This window comes from Salminus brasiliensis, chromosome 7 (assembly GCF_030463535.1).
Source record: "Salminus brasiliensis chromosome 7, fSalBra1.hap2, whole genome shotgun sequence".
NCBI classification, from domain to species: Eukaryota; Metazoa; Chordata; class Actinopteri; order Characiformes; family Bryconidae; genus Salminus; species Salminus brasiliensis.
The window spans coordinates 14,369,725-14,391,169 of record NC_132884.1 but is presented as its reverse complement, the minus strand read 5'-3'; the positions used below and the strand labels follow the sequence as shown (position 1 = coordinate 14,391,169).

General features: G+C 39.3%; 1 protein-coding gene across 15 annotated transcripts in view; it reads right to left on the bottom strand.

Moving 5' to 3' along the window:
- The window catches only part of ptprfa (protein tyrosine phosphatase receptor type Fa), a 288,662-nt gene that overhangs the window by 235,532 nt on the left and 31,685 nt on the right, over positions 1-21,445 (bottom strand). For 12 of the 15 annotated variants that reach the window (XM_072683947.1, XM_072683955.1, XM_072683952.1 and 9 more), the window contains exon 1: positions 54-351. The exons of 2 other annotated variants lie outside the window; for them this stretch is intronic. The gene's annotated coding sequence lies outside the window, so the exon portion shown is untranslated. Of the gene's footprint in view, positions 1-53; positions 352-21,445 lie in introns of those variants that run through there. One more of the 15 variants, XM_072683949.1, reaches the window with a different exon arrangement.

The following is a 21,445-nucleotide window of genomic DNA, read 5'->3' as shown; positions in this document are numbered from 1 at the left end:
GACTATCTGTCAGAGATAAGAAAGCCCAGCTGAGTGTGAGGTTGAGCACTTACCATGTCAAGGAAAAATCTCCAGGAGAAACTTTTTTCCCTTGTTTTTTTACTACCAGATCCACAAAGCCTTTGTCCAGAAAAGAGGCACGGGAAAAACCCACAAACTGAACCACAACACTATTCCAACAGAACAACAACAAAAAAGAGAATAAAAACACACTCAGTCTAGCTAGGATGCTGTTGCTGGAAGAGCGAGTGAGCTACAGGTGGTCAGTGAGTGAACGAGTGAATGAATCCGCTGCTCTAATCCACCTGCACTGTGTGTGTGCATGCAGTAAAAGGCTAGAGAGAGAAAGTGTGTCTCGCGGGACGGGTGTTGGGTGTGTGTGGCTGAAAATAAGGCGAGTCGAGACACACACACACACACACATACACACACACCGTCTCTCAGGTGTTGAGTTACAACAGGCCCCCGGGGGACGGATTTACACTCCTCGGCCAATCAGAGAGCACAGTGCCAGCAAGTGATTTCTGTACAGGTAAATAAAATGTTTTTTAACTTAGCTTTGATGTGCTGCATTCTTTCTAATAATACATCCTTTATACACTATACACTACATTCTAACATTATACACTTTACACTGCACACTTACAATACACACTTACAATAAACATAGAAATACAATATACACTTATACTATACGCAGAAATGCAGTATACACTTACACTGTACACAATACACTTACGCTATACACAATACACAGAAAAACCAAATACACTACACACCTGCACACTTCATTATATGTTATATTATACATTATACACATTATACACTACATATTCACTACACCTATACATTTTATTCTTACCCATGTACACTGTACATAACATTTTATACAACATCCTTTTTTACGTTATGGTCTATATTGTTACACTCTTTATCCTCAGATTCACTCGGATACACTTTATTTCTGCAATCTACTCTACATTCTCACAACACACCCTTTACACTTCCATTCTTACTCTGTAATCTTACATTCCACACAGTATTCCCACATGGCGCATTATACACTTAATTATAGGGGGGCACTGATAAGAAAATTCTATTCTTCATCTACACACACAAGCAAGTCTATTTAAGACTGCTTTAACAACTCAGCATGGTTTGAACTGTGTGACAGTTAATGCATGATGTTTGCACAATGCTAATTGGTGGTTATAAGCTTACTTTTAGTGTATAAGCATACCTTACTTGTTAGCTCCATTAGCCACATAGCTCCAGTGCAAAACTAAAGAAGCAAACTCAGACAACAAACATGTCTGGGTTAACTGGGGGAAACTGTGTTAATCACTTAAAGGAAGGATAAATATGAGGAGCCAGTGGCGGAGGCAGGAGGAGGTGGAGCAAGGAGAAGCAAAGGTATGGTAAGGTTTGTTTGAGAGATGGCAGACAGACAGACTGGCAGCAGAGATGCTGTTAAGATAAAGGGCTAGAAAATGGAGCGTGTAAATGGATCTTAAACACGGCTCACACTGTTTGTCTTGACTGATAACTGGCGCAAATAGAAACATAAACCGACCGACAACACTACTTACACACTTCGCACAGCTCACAGACCAAAATGATTGGTCATTCAGCGTCTGATAATTGCTCAGAAAACAAAATAGTCGAACATGCTTACAACAAGAGACATTGTCAAATCAGATAATGACTGCCTTACAAATAAAGAGATGATCAATTTGAAAAATTACATGTTCATTGGTTCATTTCATGGTCAGTGAAGAGCAAGAACCAGCTGAGCTTACAGGAATACTTCAGACCAATCCCAAGACCAATTGAATATTACTGGCACTGTAGATATTTAAACAGAAGAAAAAATTGTGCATCATTTAAATGGGCTATAAATCTCAAACTGCCAGAAAAGTTTTAAAAAGTGGGTCAGCGGTGTAATGTTTAGCCCAGAGATTGTTTTGCCATCAGAGACCAGAGTCTGAAAGTTCACAATTGATTGTGCTCTCTCCGGGTGAGTAGATGGTGGAGGTGCTGGGGACCTAGGGCTTTTCTTAGAGTGTGTCAAAGCCACATTGGCAGAAGTTCACAAAAAGGCGCTGGCTGATATCTCATATATCGACGTAGATGTGTGTTAAATCCTTGCCCTCCTTGTGTTGGGAGCATTGCTAGTGCTAGGGGGAGCTACGAACAGGTGGGTTAATTGGCAGTAGCAAACTGTAAAGAAAAAATCTGACCAAAAAAAAAAAAAATCTGACAAAAAAAAGATTCCCTTAAATTTTTGCAGATGTTGAAAGTAGTTGTAATGTACTTTACTGTACTTGAGTGTTATTTTGCAAGATTTGTATGTGAGTATAAATGAAATTGAATACTTGTATATTTACATATTTTCAAGAAAAACTAAAAAAACTAATACAGAATTAATGTCATATCAGAGTAAACTGCACACAACTACACTATGATATGTTTGTGTGAAGACTGGCACCACCGAATAGTCTCTGCATTACACATTAATATACATAAAACCTTCAAGTTAGAATTTGAACACTAATGCTAAACTGAAAATCATGACTAGTTTTTTAGTATTGTTTTTAGTAAGTTTTTACTGAGTAAGACTTACATGCAATAAAGTTTTTTTAACTAATTAATGATCGCAGGTGTGTTTTTAACTCTGCGGCATAGCCGTGGATCTATCGTGTTTGGGGGTGTGTTTCAGCTAGTGACACTGGAATACTACATAGATGGAGGAAAACATGGATTCCACAAATAACAAACAAATCCTGGATGCAAATGGTAAAGCATATGTGAATAGGCTGAACCTGAAAAGAGTATGGTTTTAAAACATGACACTAATCTAAAAAAAGAGTTACCGGAATAGACACAAACTAAAGCTTTTAAAATTGCCCTCAGAGTCCCCTAGATTTCTGCTAAGACCTGACTCTGGACTGAGACATTTTACAACTTCAGCAATGCTCACATACAGCATCAAATACATTTTATTTATTTAAGAAGGGATAGAAATTTGGTGTTCCATGATTCCAGCTTTGGTGTTAGAAGTTTTCTTCTGTTGGACTTCTCACTGGAGCTGTGAAGCTGCTGTAGTTAACAAGTAGTGAAAGCTTATGCCCCTCCAATTAGCATAATGTAAAATGCATTCCTAAATCATCACACACTGTGCTTCTGTGCTTTCGGACACTGTCTAACATACTGTTTTTTATAAACATGAAAAAACACAATGTCAAATTGCAAGAAACAGTAGCAGTGTCTACAATAAAGCCAGAATTTTACACATACTTAAAAATAATAGAAATTGAAGCTAAACAGTGTGACAAACTGGCTATGCCAATAAAGTCTTACTGCATTTCAGCTGGCACAGCGTTTGTGTACATGCACTTTTAACAAGTCGAAAATAGTTTCTATCTTCTACACACTTGCTTCATGCTCTAAGTTGTCTTCAATTTATGTACTTCACACCTTTAAGCATTAACAGGAGGGGAATGTGAGAAATGTAAACTCTGGAGTGATGAGCTGATGGGGACTGAGAAATAAAATGTTTCTACCTGCCTGATTTCAGGCATGAGGGAAAAAGCATGCAGAGAATTATTCCCCATCAAAATCCCTGCAGGGTGCTGACACACTGGGGATGAATTTAAACAGACAAATTAAAGCAGGAAATGAGCCCAGAGTATTCACACACACACACACACACACACACACAGTCAGTTAGAAAAATCACAAATAGAAAACCAAGTATACACACAAATACAGAGTCACCTAGTGGGAACAATAAATAAAAACACACACATACACATACACACACACACCACCTAGTGAGAATACAACTATAAAAACAATAGAACAATAAACGCACAGCAAGTAAAGAAATAAATCCAAATTGTAAAGGTTTAGATTTTTTAGACATCCATGTGTGCCAATAAGGGGAGCTGTCAATAGAGTACTTTGTGTATGGGGTCACATCACATTCTGCTCACTTTTCCATTGGAGATCTTCTAATGAACATACAGAGAGACAAGAGTGATGAAATCTGGCTTACATGTGAGTGGGATTGTAGACTTATTGGGATGGTAACAAACAGAGTGATGTGCAATGTCTAAACCAGTCCAATGTCACGTGAGGGCAAAGCAGAAGCCATGTCTGCTGTACTCTCAACGCTACCCACTCGTCAAGCTTGTTGCCAGTGCAATGGGTTGATTTGAGTTGAAGATGGTATTTCATGTGTCGAATTTGTGTTCAGTGGCTGTCTAGTACATAGCCAAAATAGGGTGACAGTGCTGAGGGAGTTCACTGATGGGTAATTTCGCACTCTGAAAACAGGTGGGAAAAAACAAGCTCACTTTAGTTTGCTAGTTTAGCGACGTGTTGAGAAAAAGCAAGGGAAAGCGAGCAAACCTGGATGAACCAGTCAAGTAAATGTGCCTAAAAACAGTCTAAGCCAGATGGCTACCAGTCCAAACACAGCAGAACCTGTTGTATTTCACTTTTCTGTTACTCCCAACACCAGTGCTTCCAACACCAGAAGCTTGATCTTGATACAGTCATTCTGCATTCTAAATGTTAATAAGTGGGGTTTCTGTTAGCCAGTATCACAAATATTCTGTGGTAAACAGAATGTTATCATACTACCTAACAGCCTGCCTGCTGCACTATTAAGGCAGCTTTATATATTCTAGTATTTATACAAGTCAACTGAATAGGAGGTGGCAGAGATGCATAATCATGGTCAGATGCAAAAGATACGCTTATGTCATTGACGTTATCCTATTTATCCTGGTTGTTAACATCTGTTCCAAGCAGTATGGAGATGTGACCATGACTGTGACCATGACACATCTGACCATGACATTATGCATCTCTGCCACCTCATATTCAGTTGACTTGTTTGTTAGTATTACAACGTAGGGTTGTATATTTGTTTTGATTATGGTATTAGAATCAAGCCATCCTAGTTGTAAATCTAAATGGAACTAAAGATGCTATTTAATAGGCTATCTGACACTGAATGTCATGACTGATAATTGGTTAACCTTGGATATTCAAATATTCAAAATTTTTTATAAACTGGTCCAAATCACTGCTTGAGATATAAGGAAGGTCCTATAGACAGTAGATAGTTATTTAAAGATTCTATTCAGAGCAGGGTCCACAGTCAGACTGACCATTTAACATTTATTGAATGCTTGACAGGGTCTGTGACCCTGTGAGTAAACTATTCTTTGTATATGATCGGATTTTAAAACAACGGATGAAACTAATCTCCATTAGGCCATTATACTCCAGAGAGAGAGCAGAGGTGGATTTTAGAGGGAAAACATGTAGGCTAGACTAGAGTACAATCACTAGATATTATCAGGCCAATAATATCAGCCGATATTAATCTCTGAGAGTCTCATCCAAACTTTTATGCAGGTCATACAAGGCTTTGCCTTTTTTGCCAGCATGTGAGCAGTTCTGAGAGTTTCCATAGTCGCACGGGTCTTGCTTTGACGTCCACAGTTCCTCTTAACTGTCATTTCTTAATGACATTTCAGACAGTGCAAAGATAGAAACATGTCTGATATCTTTTTCATAGCCTAACCAGCTCTAACGAGGCAATTAAGAACTAACAAGCTAATTAGAGCCTAATGAGTTCAGAGACTTCTCAGTAACTGTGCTTTACCATACTTTTTAAAACTGTATAGAAATAAACATTTAAATTACCTATATTATCAGTTTACCTGAATGTTAAGCCCTTTAATATCCTTATCTGTATCAGCCACAAAATGTTTAGATTATTTTGGAGATCTATTATTAGGAGATCACATTTGGTACTACTACAGGAAGCCAGAGTTATAGCAGTTAAAATGGGCATGTGTTTGTGTGTGAGCTTGATCAGTGTGACAGAAACACACACTGCACCAAATTCCATTTTGATTTGTTAGATTGGTGTGTGTTGAGGGTGTGGAGAGGATGTGCCATTAGCTCCCACAGAATGCATTAACATTTCCTGTCCTCTAATTACACACACTTGCTCTTCAGCATGCTCTGGGATAATTAAGGAGCTGTCGCTTTGGCTGGCATCAAGACGCACACACACGCACGCACGTCACATCTCTCACGGCCCCATGGATGCCTGACCTCCGCTGGTGCCTGCACTTGACAAAAGTGAACATGTCCCTCGTTTGTAAGAGTGTTGATCTGAGGACGCGTGAGAGCTTAACACTCAGCAAACAAGAACGCACTTCCAAAACAATATTAGCAGCACTGAAAACTGCTTGGAATGCCAAGTCCTGCATCCCTCCATATTCATGGAGGACGTCCACACAACACATCCTAGTTAATCATTATTTCAGTACTGATCTTTGCAGTGCTGATATCAGAAGGTTGCAATGTGATAAAAGAACCTGCCAAAACTACTCCCTACCTTTTTCTTAATTTCTTTTATAGGCACAATCTGATCAGTCCCAGATGATCCAATGTGTTTCTGTGGATGTATCTGACATTTAATTAAACATAATTTGACTTGCTTTAGTGTATGAAACATAGATGGGATGTGACTGTAAGGAGTACTGTAATAAGTAGCAAATTATATAATAGATGCTGAAGCATTGCTGTGAGAACTTTAGAGCTCATGCTTAAAGCATTCAGTCAGGAGAGGATAGAACTCAACATAGTGAACTCATGTTTTGATGTTGCTTGGTTAGTTTCGGACCACTTACAGCACTCTTACCTATCCCAACGGTAAAGAACGGAGCTTTGACGCTTGTAGTGTGTATGGTGACATCAGGCTCATGTGACAATGGGCAATATGGTATAAAAAACTATATCATGATATTTGATACTTTTTTCGCGATACATGATATTTATCGCAATACATGTAATCACAGACTAAAAAGACCAGTAGCGACAGATTCTTATAAACTACTATTCAGATACTCTCTTATACTGAAATGTGAGTGATTATTATTCAACATCTGCTGCACTTCATCTAATTAAACCAGTCTAATTACACTATTAGTAATGAAACCTGCAGCTGGTCAGTGTTTTTTTAAGCACTAACAGTGTCCTCCATATGCCTAGAAATGCATATTGTTATCACGATAACAAAATTTATCACAATGCGATAAAATATTGCATAAAATATGCTGCTGTTGAGAATTCCATTCAATTGCCAATGCTTTTCTATAGACAATGTATCTTAGAAACTAATGAATATGAAGGCTTAAAATGTGGTGATTTCATTTGCCTAATTTCCTCTAAGATGTGACTGTCTCTAAGGTATGTTTCATACACAAGCCACAAGGCAAAATTGTAATAACAATAAACAGCAGTAAAACCAGACCACGGGTCCATGTTGTGCAGCCCAAAGTCGAAATCAGTAAACAACTGAATTACTGGAATACCTGAGAAGGGCAGGGGCTAGTCATTATCCTCTAAATGCCTAACACAGCCTAATACAGCGTTATCAGTGAGAGCAGATGAAAGAGCCTACCTCTTACTCCTAAAGATTCACATCGCTGCTATTCCAGCACGTTCCAGCGGCTGGGTCTCAGTTTTCTTTGAAAGAAGTACTACTTTTTTTTTACCCAATTGGATTACATCCCACAAACAAACTGAACAATCACCGCAGATGGATGACGGCAAACCAAATATTCAATGGAGCAGAAAAACTGTGTCACAGCCAACAGCAATGCACGGCAGTGGTCCATAAAACTTTCCCTCAAGAGCAAGAATGCTACGCAAACCAATAGTTCAGTGCCAAATCGACACCAACATTTTGAAAACGTGACACTGTTTGTTTTCTATGGCACCGAAGTTACAGAAACTACCACAGCCATCTTAAATACATGAAATTGTGATTTCTCCAGTGCTGGCGAGAGAAAGCGAGGAGGAAAAAGAATGCTATAAACAAACATGTGTCAGTAAGGGCAGGTTATGTTTTTCATATTTCAGGCAGCTGGGCACTGCAAGAGAAATGCTGTGCCACCATAAAGTTGAAAGTTGAGTGATTCTTTATTATTTAAGAAAAAGATTAACACTTTATTTGTCATGGCGTGTGCGGCTAGACAGAGATAGGGTGAACACTTGCAGAGATGGTTCTAAGCCCGATTTTTTCAAACTCAAAGGGAATACAAAACAAGGTGCAGAGAAAACAAGGTGCAGCAATCTAACGGACAAAACTGGAGATCAAACAGAACGTGACAAACCAAATGGTGAACACAACAAACCTGGGACTGGGAGGAGCAGGGAGCGACAGTGGATGTACTAGGGTAAGGACAAGGGAAGGGGGGAACGAAAACCTCAAGCCTAGCTTGGGAATACAAAAGGGGAGAACAGAAAGGAGCCATAAGCCGAGCTTGTGCGATACAAAGGGGAAACTAGAGCTGAGTACTAGAGCAACGCTCTACGTAAATCCAGTGATACCTGGAAAACCGGCTACCAGGGAGCATGAACTGGATGTAACTGACCAAGACAAGATGCCAGCTAACAGGATCAAGTCACAAACACATAGAGGTTCAATTCACAGCACCTACAGGCTAAAACGAGGCTCCTTAAATGCTCCCAGTCCCAGGGGTGACACATGAACACAAAATGAACACAAACAAGGTGGAAGTCCTAATATGTGCCTTTGGGCGGCGGCGTGATAACGAGGGCCTGACATTATTAACCAATACATCTTCATCCCACTTTTGTTGCTGGAAAACAAACCTGGTATAAAAATTTATATCAGGAATCATAGAAATACAGCGATATTGGTATAGCAGTGACATTAAGATACAACAGTTGCCAACACCATTATCACATGCAAGAACAGCACTGTCAATAAATAATGCTATCACGATGCAATGGTTACATGAGGGTGGTTGCGTACTGCTATAACGAAAGGAACAACAGACTTATCAACGGCAGAATGTAAATCTAGCATACGGGCTAAGCAATTTACTATAAGAAGTTGCATTTATCACAGGTAATAACAAAATGTTGCAAATTTACATGAATTATTTCTCACTTTTAATTTTAAATCCGTATCATATGTGTTTATAGACAGAAAAAAGTTATTTCATTGGATTTGAATCTGATGAGTTATTGATGAAGTTATTGTTGTGTCTTCCTGTGTTTAAGTTTCATAAAAGGATTATCCTCTTTTATTTATTTATTGATTTTACATTTAAACCTGTCAACACAGAATGTAATTTCTGAGTGACTTCTGAGTGGTGGTGCAGTGTTCTACTGTGCAGCGTTATTTCATTTTTGTCTGAAGATGCTAACACCAGACTTGTCCTCACTGTTGCATGCCCTTGCTGAGTTCTATATGTGTTCATATGTGTCTCATATAATGCGCGAATGAGATCCTGAATAACTTTTCTTGCTCTGAGAAAGCCCAGCCAGGCCGAGCTCCAGCGGGATGCCCCTGGATCCAATTTGATTCCACCCAGTTGGTTATTAGTCTCCAGCAGCACCAGATGTAAGGCACAGCAGTCACATCTGCATCTTGCGTGTAGAGCACAATGAACAATTCCATCAGGTAGAAAGATGAATAAAAAATTAACACCAATTAGAACACCTGCTGACACCTCATGCATTAATCCTCAAGCATTTACTTTTTCTTTTTCAGTCTATTAACTCTTTATAGGCTTTAGGCAGAACACAGCAAAACCCATCTTTGAGGTATAGTCTTGACATATACAGGATTAACGGTTGATGTGCAGCTTGTGTTGCTGCTAACGCTGTTTTTTGAAGGTAATTTCAGAAGGGGGCTTCTTTAAAGAGGTTCATTCGTGGGGAAAGGCAATGTTATGTGTGGACTGAAATAAGTAGTGAATCATGTCCTTGTTAAGTCATTCCCAATATAAAAAAAAACTCCTGTACATAAGCCTTACATGACTCTAGTTTTGGATACATTGTACGATTTTTAGGGCAGACTTCCCAGACATGGATTAAGCCTAGTTTTAGACAAAATTGCAGTATCAATGCTGAATCACCACTGAATAGTCTTTTTGTCTTGGCTAGGGCTTATTATTATTTTGGATGTGGGGAACTTAAAGTCCTGAAAAGGTTTAAAAAAACTGGGTATTAATTACACATTTGTTTTGGTTTTTGAAAAAGTGGGTAAAACCTGCACTCCCCCGTTACAAGGAGACACAGGTAGCTGAACAAATATGGTCTGCTGTATCAAATATTTGTATCATTGGTTCTAAGACAGTACAAAATAGGGCATACCTATTTGGGTGAGGGTTGTAGATTACTCAACATACAATATAACAGACAATTATGTTGTAAACAGCAAAACATGTTTCTTAACTTTTTACCTAGAATTAGAATTCCAATTTACTAAACAGTAAAAGATACTGATGGTGACACTGAAACGCTGTCATTACCATCACCAGGTGTCATTACCATTGCAACCAGGTAATCAGGTAATGACCTGTTGCAGTAATGACAGGCATTGTACTTTTTAAGGGAAAAGTCACAAGGCTATGGATTTCCTAAAACTACTCAACAGCTAGTACAATAAACAATACAATGTCAATATTTCATATTTTTCACTGAAAATGACAAAACTAAAGTAATTGTATAAATGGCAATAAAACTGAATAAATCTACTCCATCATCAGGAGGAACAAATGTAAAATGTAATTAATTGCTTTTCCAGGCAACGAAATCATACTCTTCTTTCATGGCTGACATGTGTTCCTTTGTGTTGCTTTACAAAAATTCTTGCAGAAATCACAGGCTGTTCTGGTAATGACAATTTAAAATGACAAAAGTTGGCTAGATGGGAATGTAAACAACACAAAGCAAATATGCAAAAGTTACCAGAGCTATTTTTTTGTAATAAAGTATTTCTAACACAAATGTATAACTTGCAGACATAAAAGTTCCCCTAATTGAAGAATCAATCAGATATATTAGGTCATTAGTGTCTTTGTGTATCAGGTATTTTTCAAATGCTTTGTACATGGCTCAGATTGTAAAACTGGAATGACTTGAGTGACATTTTCCACACCTCGTCTCATCTCACCTCTGTGGTCACTGGATTCAGCGGAATAAAATGTCTGACTAGTGTTTGAAACTTAACTCCCATTATCTTTCTCTGAAACCCTTTGTGTGTCATGAGTATAAAAGCATTATGAGCCCTCTTTTCCAGAAGCCACATTTCTTTGCCCGTTTCAAGTCATGTCCAGCCTGTAATACCATCCCACTGACTCATGCTCCAGCAGTGGGCTTCTTACACAAACAAGCCTGTTGTTTTAGCCATGTCCTTTTAGCCGGATCATAAAAACAACAGTCTTCAGCAACACTACAGGGAGTGTCCCATCAATACACCCTCATCCCCTCATCCTCTGTCTTCCAGCAGCTCCTATGAGCAAGTGTGCCGATGGAGGCAGGTTTGTGCATGCAGGCTCAGGGCTGAAAGCTGAGCTGCTCTGAAGATGAAGCACTTCCAGCCCACCTACAGAGAGAACCTTGCCTACCAATGTCAACAGCCTCGCATCTGTCCAAACTGAAGACCGCACTGGCACAATGCTCAATGACCATTGCCATCAAGTACAGAGGGGCTGGTCCATTCTTGGCAAAGGACTTCTGGGAATTACAAATTACATCTTTGAAAAATGTTATAGTATACATTCAGATGATGCACAGAACATGGATATTACCATGCACAGAGAGGCCTAGCATGTCAGTTTACTCATCCACATAATTACGATGTTCATTTATAAATGTAAATGCTAGGCTAAGTAACATTAGTGCCATGTTGTGTGCTGCACCTGTGCGGCTATGTCTTGGGAGACTGCTGCTAACTTTGGTACTTTGGTTGGTAACACTATGCAGTATTTAACGTGAGTTTTTCAAAGCACGGTAATCAGCCACGGTTTTAAGGATAATTCAAATTTGAAACAGTAATCGTTTCATCATTAGTCAGATGTTAGCAATGTGGTTTCTTTCAATGGGAACACTGAAAGAAAGTATAGTCATTAATATATTTTGAATGAAATAAAAATAAAAAAGGTTATTTGGACAGTGGAGTGTCTGAATAAAAAGTTCTTGCGATTTCAAGCTTTCACTCAGCTTCCAATCACAGCATCACTGACCAGGCTAAAGGCCCATTGACCTAAAGCGTAGTCTGGCTGTGAAAACGTAAAGCTTCAGGGTGCCTCTGTGTCGAGGGCTTCATCAATTTTTCAGTGTGATGTCTGCTGGGTGTGTATAAGGATTTTTCATATGTTTTATGGAAGGTGACAGGTCAGTAGAGAGATGGACGAAGGTCAAACCGTCAAACCGTGGTAATTCCCTTTTTCCCCCAATAGTCTGAACCATACACGAGACGCACAGCCTTTCTCAGGTACACACAGCACTTCAAAGGAAAGGTCAAATGTTTCTTTAGATTCGTTCTCAGTTTCTTTTTTTTCAGTTTTTTCTCATAGATAGATAGACATGCTAACTCACAGCAACAATCAAAAGTGAGGACACACCAGAGCATATGTCTTACTCTATGTGGAAAAACACTAGTACTAGCTGTTAAAACAGTGTTTTACACTGTTCTAACATTTAATGATAAATGGACCGACATAAATGGTTTACAGTTCCTTCTCAATTCGTAATTTATCATTAAATGTTAGAACAGTGACATAATCGAAAATTAACATTATCGTAAATTACATTTTTGAATGCTTTCATTTTATACATGCAAAACAAAGGTTAACAAAGGTTTCCTAAGCTTATACTTCATAGACCAGAGTTCTAGATTTGCAGTTTTCACTGGTTTCCATGTAATTACTCAATTATAATCCAAAGGACCAAAAACGTAAATGTATATTTTTTGAACGCCACATCAAACTATTTGAGCAGCCAGTGAGATGCTACCATATGTATTTCATGTGTTTCAGGCCTGTTAGAAAACCATCCCAGATGGCTCCTTATAAGGCTGCTTGAAAGAATAGTTGGGATTAGCAAGAAGTTTTTATAAAAACAAAGGGGAAACTTTGTAGAGTCCAATATAGAAGATAGTTTGAATTTGTTTAACAATTATTTTGCTCACTGAATCATCACATATTAGTTTATGGTTTTGAACTCTTTACTATTATTCTATACTGTCAAAAATACAGCAGAAAAATGTTGCTGTTATGCAAAATTCCAATATCCCCAAAAATGGCAATCTTAAAGGAGAAGGAAAAAAAACAATACCCGGGCTCGGCAAGCTGCCCTGTTGTGCCATTGATCAAGGCTCTTCACCCTCTCAGCTCCCTGGGCCCTGCAGCAATGGCTGCCCACCGCTTTGGGCATGTGTGATCACTGTCACTTTGTGTGTTTGCTCACTAGTATGTATGTGTGTGTTCACTGCATGGATGGATTAAAGGCGGAGGCGAAATTCCATCTGTGTCCATCACTAATGGTAAATATGATGCTTTTAATACAATTCTAGGGTCCCTGCATGTATAATAGTAATTTAACAGAACTTAAGACAGATTCCAGTTGTGATAACCAGTTCACTATCATTTTAAGTTGACACCAATGTTTTTAATATAAATTATTTTTCTATATTTATTATATATATTTATTTCTCCTTATTTGGTACTGGCAATTAACCTACCTGTTCGTAACTCCATCTAGCACTAGCAATGCTCCCGACATTGACTTAACACATATCCTCCGATACATGCAAAGCCAGCCACACACCCTTTTTAAACTGCCACCAACGTGGCTTCACCAGGCAGCCAAGTGGTGGGGTCCCTAGCTCCACCGCACCAGCTAACACCACACCAGCTGTAAGCTGTATTGCTTTAAGAGTGATATGAGGGGAGAGAGCGCAGCCAACTGTGCTCTCTCAGACTCCGAACACTGATGGCAAGGCAGCATGGCTCGGAATTTGAACTTGAGGCCCCTGGGGTGTACTTTCAACACTGTTTTGTCCCTGCATTGTTGACGTTGAAGCTTACTTGTTTGTTAGCAGCATTACAGGTGTGCAAACTACTCAGTTAAACTTCAGAGCCCAAACTCATGTTGACCCACAACTGACAACATCTGAAGGGTAAAAGGGACACTACAGAACTTTCTATTGAAACTATCACTCTCTATCTATCACTGGCTCTTCAAGAGTTTTCAGGGTGGATACCACAACATACCATCTGATATTTCATCTGTTTCCCTGACCACACACAATTCACAACAAACAATAGAGCAGCACAGAGATGTTTCAATTATACCAGCATATTTCTGAAAAAAAAAGAAACGAAATCTCTCCCTGCACAATGCTATTTATTACTGCCTCTATATGGCCTGGGAGCAGTGTGTGTGTGTGTAACTGTGATGTGATTAATCGGTGTGGCATCTTGTCCTGGTTACCATAGCTGTCTCCCTCCAGCCTGGCGGGAATCACTGCTTTAGAGTCGGAACACGGCACACGCACACATACACACGCACCCACACACACACACACACACACACACACACACACACACAATTAACCAGGCCACTTCCATCTTTACTATTGTCTTTTAAGGGCTGCCCTCAATTATCCGCACTCAGAAAACTGTGATTATTTTTCTCTCCGTTGGCGAGAAGAGCCAGGAGATAAAGTTTCATTTTTGCAGACGTTTAGAGGTTTCATTACAGGCGCTGCGGCCGCAAGGGTTTGTCCTGAGCGAGATTTCGATCTCGTCGAAACAAGAAACACATTTTGTGCTCTCATCAATTCACCATTCACTCCTCAGATAAATGGAATTAGACATTCAATATGCATACATGGCCTCTTCACTGATATAATATGTATCAGGCCCTGGCAATTAAAGATAATCTTTACTGACTTAATTTGCATGGATTACAACATCCATCATAGAGATTGAGGAAGCCATTAGCATATAGTTGAAGTGATTTGCATATCCATGGTACAGCCTGATCCACATGCATGTGAATGTGTGGGTCCCTTTGGCAGACCGAAACCAAGGAGACTAACCTTGGGCTGTCATTGGCTGAGTGCGCAGTCTAGAAACATGAGGATTATGGGTATCTGTGGGTGTTTTACTGCAGTCCTACTCGCTGGAAGTGCTACTGGTTGTTTTGGTTGTGTACAGGCTGAAATGCGTCTGTTGCTCCACAATAATCAGCTCCCCTCTTTCGTTATCTGTGTGGTGGATCATTCACAGCACGTCACTGTGTCGCTAATTTGCATTAGACACTTTCACTCGTGGGTCAAGAGTGGGTTACCATCCCAAACAATGGCCCCCAATTGCACCCATACAAAGAAGTGTGGTCAGAAAGTGAACACTTTAAACTGTGCAACAAATTGTACAGGCATCTCCAGGCTTGCACCTCCGTGCCATCCACTGTTCATGGTACTTATGATGTGTAAATCTATGATATAAATGTAGAACAATATAAATGATCAAATCAGTTATGAATGTTAAAACTATGTTTTAAAAGTATGTTTATACAATTTAACTTACTTTACTAACTTAACATTTACGTTTATAGTTACAAGATGTTTCCCATGTGCCTGTAGGGCATTCAGTTTCTATGGTGAATATAGGAGGCACTTCATAGAAAGCTTTTAGTCTCTCCATGCTATTGAAAGTTTGAAGTACTTTACTTTGTAATAATTTGATTATTTATAAGCTCATGATATGAGTTTTCTGTGTCTTATGCACTGGCTTTATATGCTTGCACTGGCGTATTATTTTGGGTTGGAATACACTGTTAAAAGCATTATATCCTTGAGGACCTTTTGGAGGTTCTTCAGTTTGAAACGGTGGAGGAACCTCTTAAAGCGCTTTTCAGCAGTGAATGTTGCAAACCAGCAATCTTCCAAAGCCAAGCCAGTGTCTATTCTTTAGGCCATGACTGGTTCATGTTATAGTCCATTGTGTTAGCACATCATTGGATAAATATCAGGGTTTACATGCACATAGACACAAAGTTCGAGTATTTCAAGTGTAATATATGTTTTTTTATGCATCTGTATTGTGCATTCTGGTTTAAATCATGGGGATATTTAGTATGATGTCTTCGCGATGTGTAAATTTAAATAATTTGTTTTTCTTTATCATATTATTATTATAGCTCTAACAGGGCTAACAGGAATCATAGGTCAATGTATTCTTAGTGTAGTGTATTCTTTATCCTGGCAAACAGTAATAAGCTCCAGCCACTGCTTTATCCATGACCAATTTCAGTATCTCACAGCTGTAAGTGAAGACAGCATGTTTTTATTGCTAACAAGAGTGAGCCAACTAATGTTAAAGACTAGTGTGTAGTGTTTTAAGGCTTAATTATACTGACTTTTACTATGTTTAAGTCATTTTAAATGATGTCCCAACCAATGCAAACCCCTATACAGAATTGGAAAGTTGTCTTTGCTCCCCATTTGCACCTTTTCTCTTTTCTTCTCCCTTACTCTGGGAGATGTGTGTGAGTGTGTGTTTGGGTGGCGTCACCCAGCCGGTACTGCCTTCATGTACCTCTGGGGAGGGAAGAGACCTCTGACCCTCCGGTTCGCTTAACTAACAGCCTGTCAACACTCTTACTGCGATCAAATAACACATAGCTCCCTAGCGATAACACAAAGCTATCGTTATGACAGATCTGCAGGAAAAGAGAGAGAATTTTGGCTGCAGGAGGAGCTGTAGACCTGCTCTGAAAGTCCAACAAGTCAAACAGTGCCTGGCCCCACACAAAACAACATGGCCAATTAGGAGTAATGATAGAGTTCCATTCAGCCCCACTGTGCTTTTCTCTGAACACAGCTCAGACCACTGCAGGCCCAACATTCCTGCTTCTACATCAGCCTGAAGCCTCTGAGGCTTCCCATACTGGCAAATCAAACACACACAAGTGAACACCACACGTCTATTTGACATTACTTAAAAGGAATGAGTCACAGCTGTTCCAAATATTTAGCCCCCCCCTCTGAAAAGAAATTATACAGCAACGATCCAAATTGCCTCACTGCAGCCCAGGGAATTCACATATTCATTCTCACAGTGTTCTTTATGCGCTTCCACCATGCATTGTAACAGCCTGTTACACTGGCAAAAAATGGATTCTTTGATTTGTAACAATACTGTAACCATTTTTGGTGCTTTGTAGAAGCATTTTTAGAGGTGCTCCAAAGAAGAAGTTTTCAATGTATATTTTGTCTATCATCTATCATCTAACCAGTCAACAAACACATTCAACGTTACAGCGCCTCTAGATTATTGAACCCTGACAAGTAGGTGTGATGGTACATGTATTTGTCCTAAATGGTCATGGTATGAATGTTATAGTTGGAATGAATGTTTTATAGTCATGCAGAAGAAGAAAAAATATGAGTGTTGTGCAGGAACTACATTTCATAAGTCCTGTTTGTTAACAATTTTAGCCTAGCATCTCATAGTCTAAACTACAGAAGAAAAGTTTAGATATGAGACGCCTGTGGCTCAACACAACTAAAAGAACAAGTGTTTTCTCAAATTCAACACAAAATGTACTTTTTGTAACTTTTAATGAGTACTGCCCATTCCTCGTGGCCTCCAGTTTACTAATATTCTTGGATTTTCGTTCTGCAACCACCTTCTTCAAATCCCACCATCAAAGATTTTTTATGGGTGACAGTGATGACCACTCCAGAATCTTCCAGGACTTCTTCTGAAACCAAGCCTTAGTGGACTTTGAGGTATGCTTGGGATAATTGTCATGTTGAAAGGACCAATGATGCCCAAGCTTCAGCATCCTCAGCATGACGTTTTCTCCTAGGATTTCCTAACCTACTTGATTTAATCCATCTTGGCCTCCAGAGTCCCAGTGCCAGAGGAAGCAAAGCAAACCCAGGGCATCCTCGAGCCACCACCATGCACATTCACTGTAGAAAGGGTATTCTTTTCATTCTTTCTCCTCCAGACATATTGCTCATCCACAGGCCTAAAAAGTTTTCAGTTTTGTTTCATCATTCTACAGAACAGAATCCCAAAACCTTATTTATCTGGTTTTGAGCAAATTGGAGCAGACTGTTCTTCTGCTTTCAGGTCAGTAGAGGTTTACGAACATGGAGACCTTCAGATGTTTAGTATGCGCCTTACTGTACAAGCTGAAACCTCAGTGCCTGCTTCCACCAAATATTGCTGCAGGTCATTTGCAGTCAATCGAGGGTTTCTGACCACCTGCCTCCTCATCTCAATCTGGTGGCAGCCTGTGATAGATTCCTTTTTCTGCCACGTCCAGGTAGTGTAGCAAGTGTTCCTTTAACTGTGAACTCTGCTTCCAGCTAATCTCTAGGAACACTCAGTGCCTCTGCTCTTTTTTGTATCCTTTTCCTTGTTTGTGCAAGGCAGTGATCTCTTCTTTAAACAGTCAGAATCAACATATCTAGGCAGTCCAAACATTTGATGTGTTTTATCGCATGAACACCTGACACAACTAATGAACTTGACACATTTAAAAAAAAGTAAATATTAATTTGAGATTGTATTTCATCAAAACCCATATGTGTGCTAATTCCTGAATGTATTCTCTGTAAAATCCCAATAATCTAATCATTTTCAGCTACATATCCCTAATGATAAAAATCAGATAACTATACCTTAAACAACAAACAACAACGACATGGTTTAAAGTGAGTGTGTGATGATTACAGTACGATACACATTTTTTCTGAGGTATCAATGCTACTGCTAGAGTAGAGCTTTTCATTATGGCTCCCACTGCTGCTGTTAGTATCAGTTCTTCAGCTAGAGTGGACTTCTCCTAATGCTGCTTCTAAGCTCTTCTCTTCACTCCACGGTGTCCTGTATCAGGCTCAGCACACTAATAACCACTGATCCATCTCTTCCATTTATAATGGCCTGACGTGAGGAGGATACAGCCAAGGACAGAGAGACGCTACTGCTGTACAGCCCACAAAAAAACTCCTTCTGAGTAGGCCTGCAAGTGGAATTAAAAAAGAGGAGAGCTGATCTGGGTGCATATTTATCAAGCTTGTCAGAGTAAGAAAATGATGAGCTAATACCAGCCTATGCCTTTAATATAAAACTAAAGAGAATTGTGTTGATGAGGCCTGATCTTAAATCAATCAGGCTTCTTATTCTGGGACACTTGATAAATATGGACCCTAAGGTTTGTTCTAATGACTGTGATAAACATTTGATCCTGGACCCAGGAATACCACTCATACACCTTCCAACTTAATTAACCCTTAAACTGTAAGGTTTAAGGTATATGGGTCGACAATTCAGTTTCTCATTCTCATGTCTACAGATTTGTTACATCAGTCACCAATATTAGTTACTGAATAATGACAGCGAGCATACTTAAGAGTACTCCCTAATAAGCTGACAGTATCAGCTTTTCCTGGACTGCTTTTTGAATGAGACAAAATGCCTTGCAGCAAAACTAGTGCTGGGTATTATGATCTCAAATCGATATCATGATTAATTGAACGTTTTACCTTGATTATGATGAATAAACTCGAGTTGCTCAGTTGGCTCTGTGTTTGAGTTCTTCATTTTGTGTCCAGATTTAACTGGGCAGACTCATGTGACTACCCATGATGTGGTGCACTCACATGTGTTAGGGGCAGTGAGTACACACACACACAGAGCGGTGGGCAGCCAACTCCAGCGCCCGAGGAGCAGAGAGGGTAAAGGATGATTTTATGATTTAACAAGACTGTAAAATGTGACCGTTCTGCATCCGCATTTTTTGAGTTAGTTAGTAAGCTAGCCAGGGCTCCAAAAAAAATTTCTTCTGTAGTTTAGACTAGGAGATGCTAAGCTAAAATTGTTAACAAACAGGACTTCTGAAAAGTAGTTCCTGCACAAAATTCAGTTATTTTAAGTGGCAAATAATAATATGCAAAACACAAAGCAATACATACAGAGATATAATTAGCATTTTTGGGCTTCTTTCATTGTCTGGGCTTTGACATGGTCTGCACTGAATCCTATGAACTTGGCCCAAGCTGTCATTATTGTACATCTTTGCATATCCAGTATGTTTTTTTTTTCATCATCAAGACTTGGGAGGTGAATTTGGTGAAGGGTAGTTCCTCATGTGATATCATGCAGGCTGTGTGAAATTCCTCTGCTGCTTATTGTACAAGACACAGGCTACGGAAATTTCCTTAGCGATAAAAGCAATTAGGTGTGCTTTTATGCTTTGGACTCTTGCCTTGTTTTGTTCATCCTTTTTTTTAAAGATTTGTTCCTGTTATGAAATCTCTTTTTCAAGCTATTCATTTGCTTGCTTTTGAACAAAGTTTGCAATATGTTTGCTTTATGTTATCATACCTGAGCCATGCAAATTCCTGAAGCCTAGAAGTTTTAAAATTTCCTTCAAAGGGTTGTACTGGACTGTTGTTAAAGTAAATTTTTGTGTCTTCCAGTAGTCCATTATCGCTAACAGTCATTCTCTACACGCTGATGTTCATTGCTAAAAGCTCAACTACACTCACCTGTTGCTTTGGTTGTCATGTTTCTTTGTAATGGATCAATTAATATTGTGAGACATGAAAAATGAACAACAAAAAAAGAAAATAAAGATAATAGAAGTAGAAATGAAATAACGCCCATTAAAATAATAATCCAAAGCTGCCACCTGTTGCCACTGTTTTCTATTAGCCATGTATTAATTGGCACATCATCAATAAGCAGAAAACACCTTGAGTCCTCATCAGCTTTGTTTGGGTTAGCTCTGTGAACTTATTAGCTAAAGATACAAAATACAAATCTTAGCCTTCTAAAACCAGTGAGTTTAAAGTTTTGTTGGTACCAAGATTTCTGATAACTGACCTACTGCATACTGTAGGGGATACAACCAGATCGATAGGGGCTGCACAGACTGGTTGGCTAGTTGTCGACAACACGGCGAAAGCACTTTAGGATTGATGCCAAATAATAATGTAATTATGACACTTTTAACATGGATGCCTTAGAGAAGACAACAGGTGAGGAGTCTGGTGAATCATCCTAGAAAACCAGCAGCATTGCATCAGGTGTGTGGAAAGGTGAGCCCTGTACTACTGTCACCTGCAAAATGCACAAATTTGCAACCTGTTGTTGTTGTGGCATCGAAGCTCTTATTCTTAAGGGCAGAGCTGAAAACAGCGTGATGTCTTGTGTTTTGTGCTGTTTATGGTGTCAAACATTGATGGTAGCTGCTGAAGTCTTAAGATTAATAACGGAGAATGCATATGCAGTTTAAAGAGGTTAAGCAAACAACTGCATTTCAGTCATCTGTGTTTTATGGTGGCTCAGCAAGATCAGTCTAAGAGAATGGAATTCAGGCGTCATGCTTTCAATCACATGTTAGAAAGTGGACTCAAATACAGGTGGCTGACGGCACCCAGACGCCACTGTGAGTGTGTTCAGAGTAGGGTGTGCTCGCACGCTTAGCTCAGAGAAAACAGATGGCAAACAGGAGGCAGGCCTGAATCCTGCCCCGCCGTTTTGCTTTGGTAAACACACACACACAA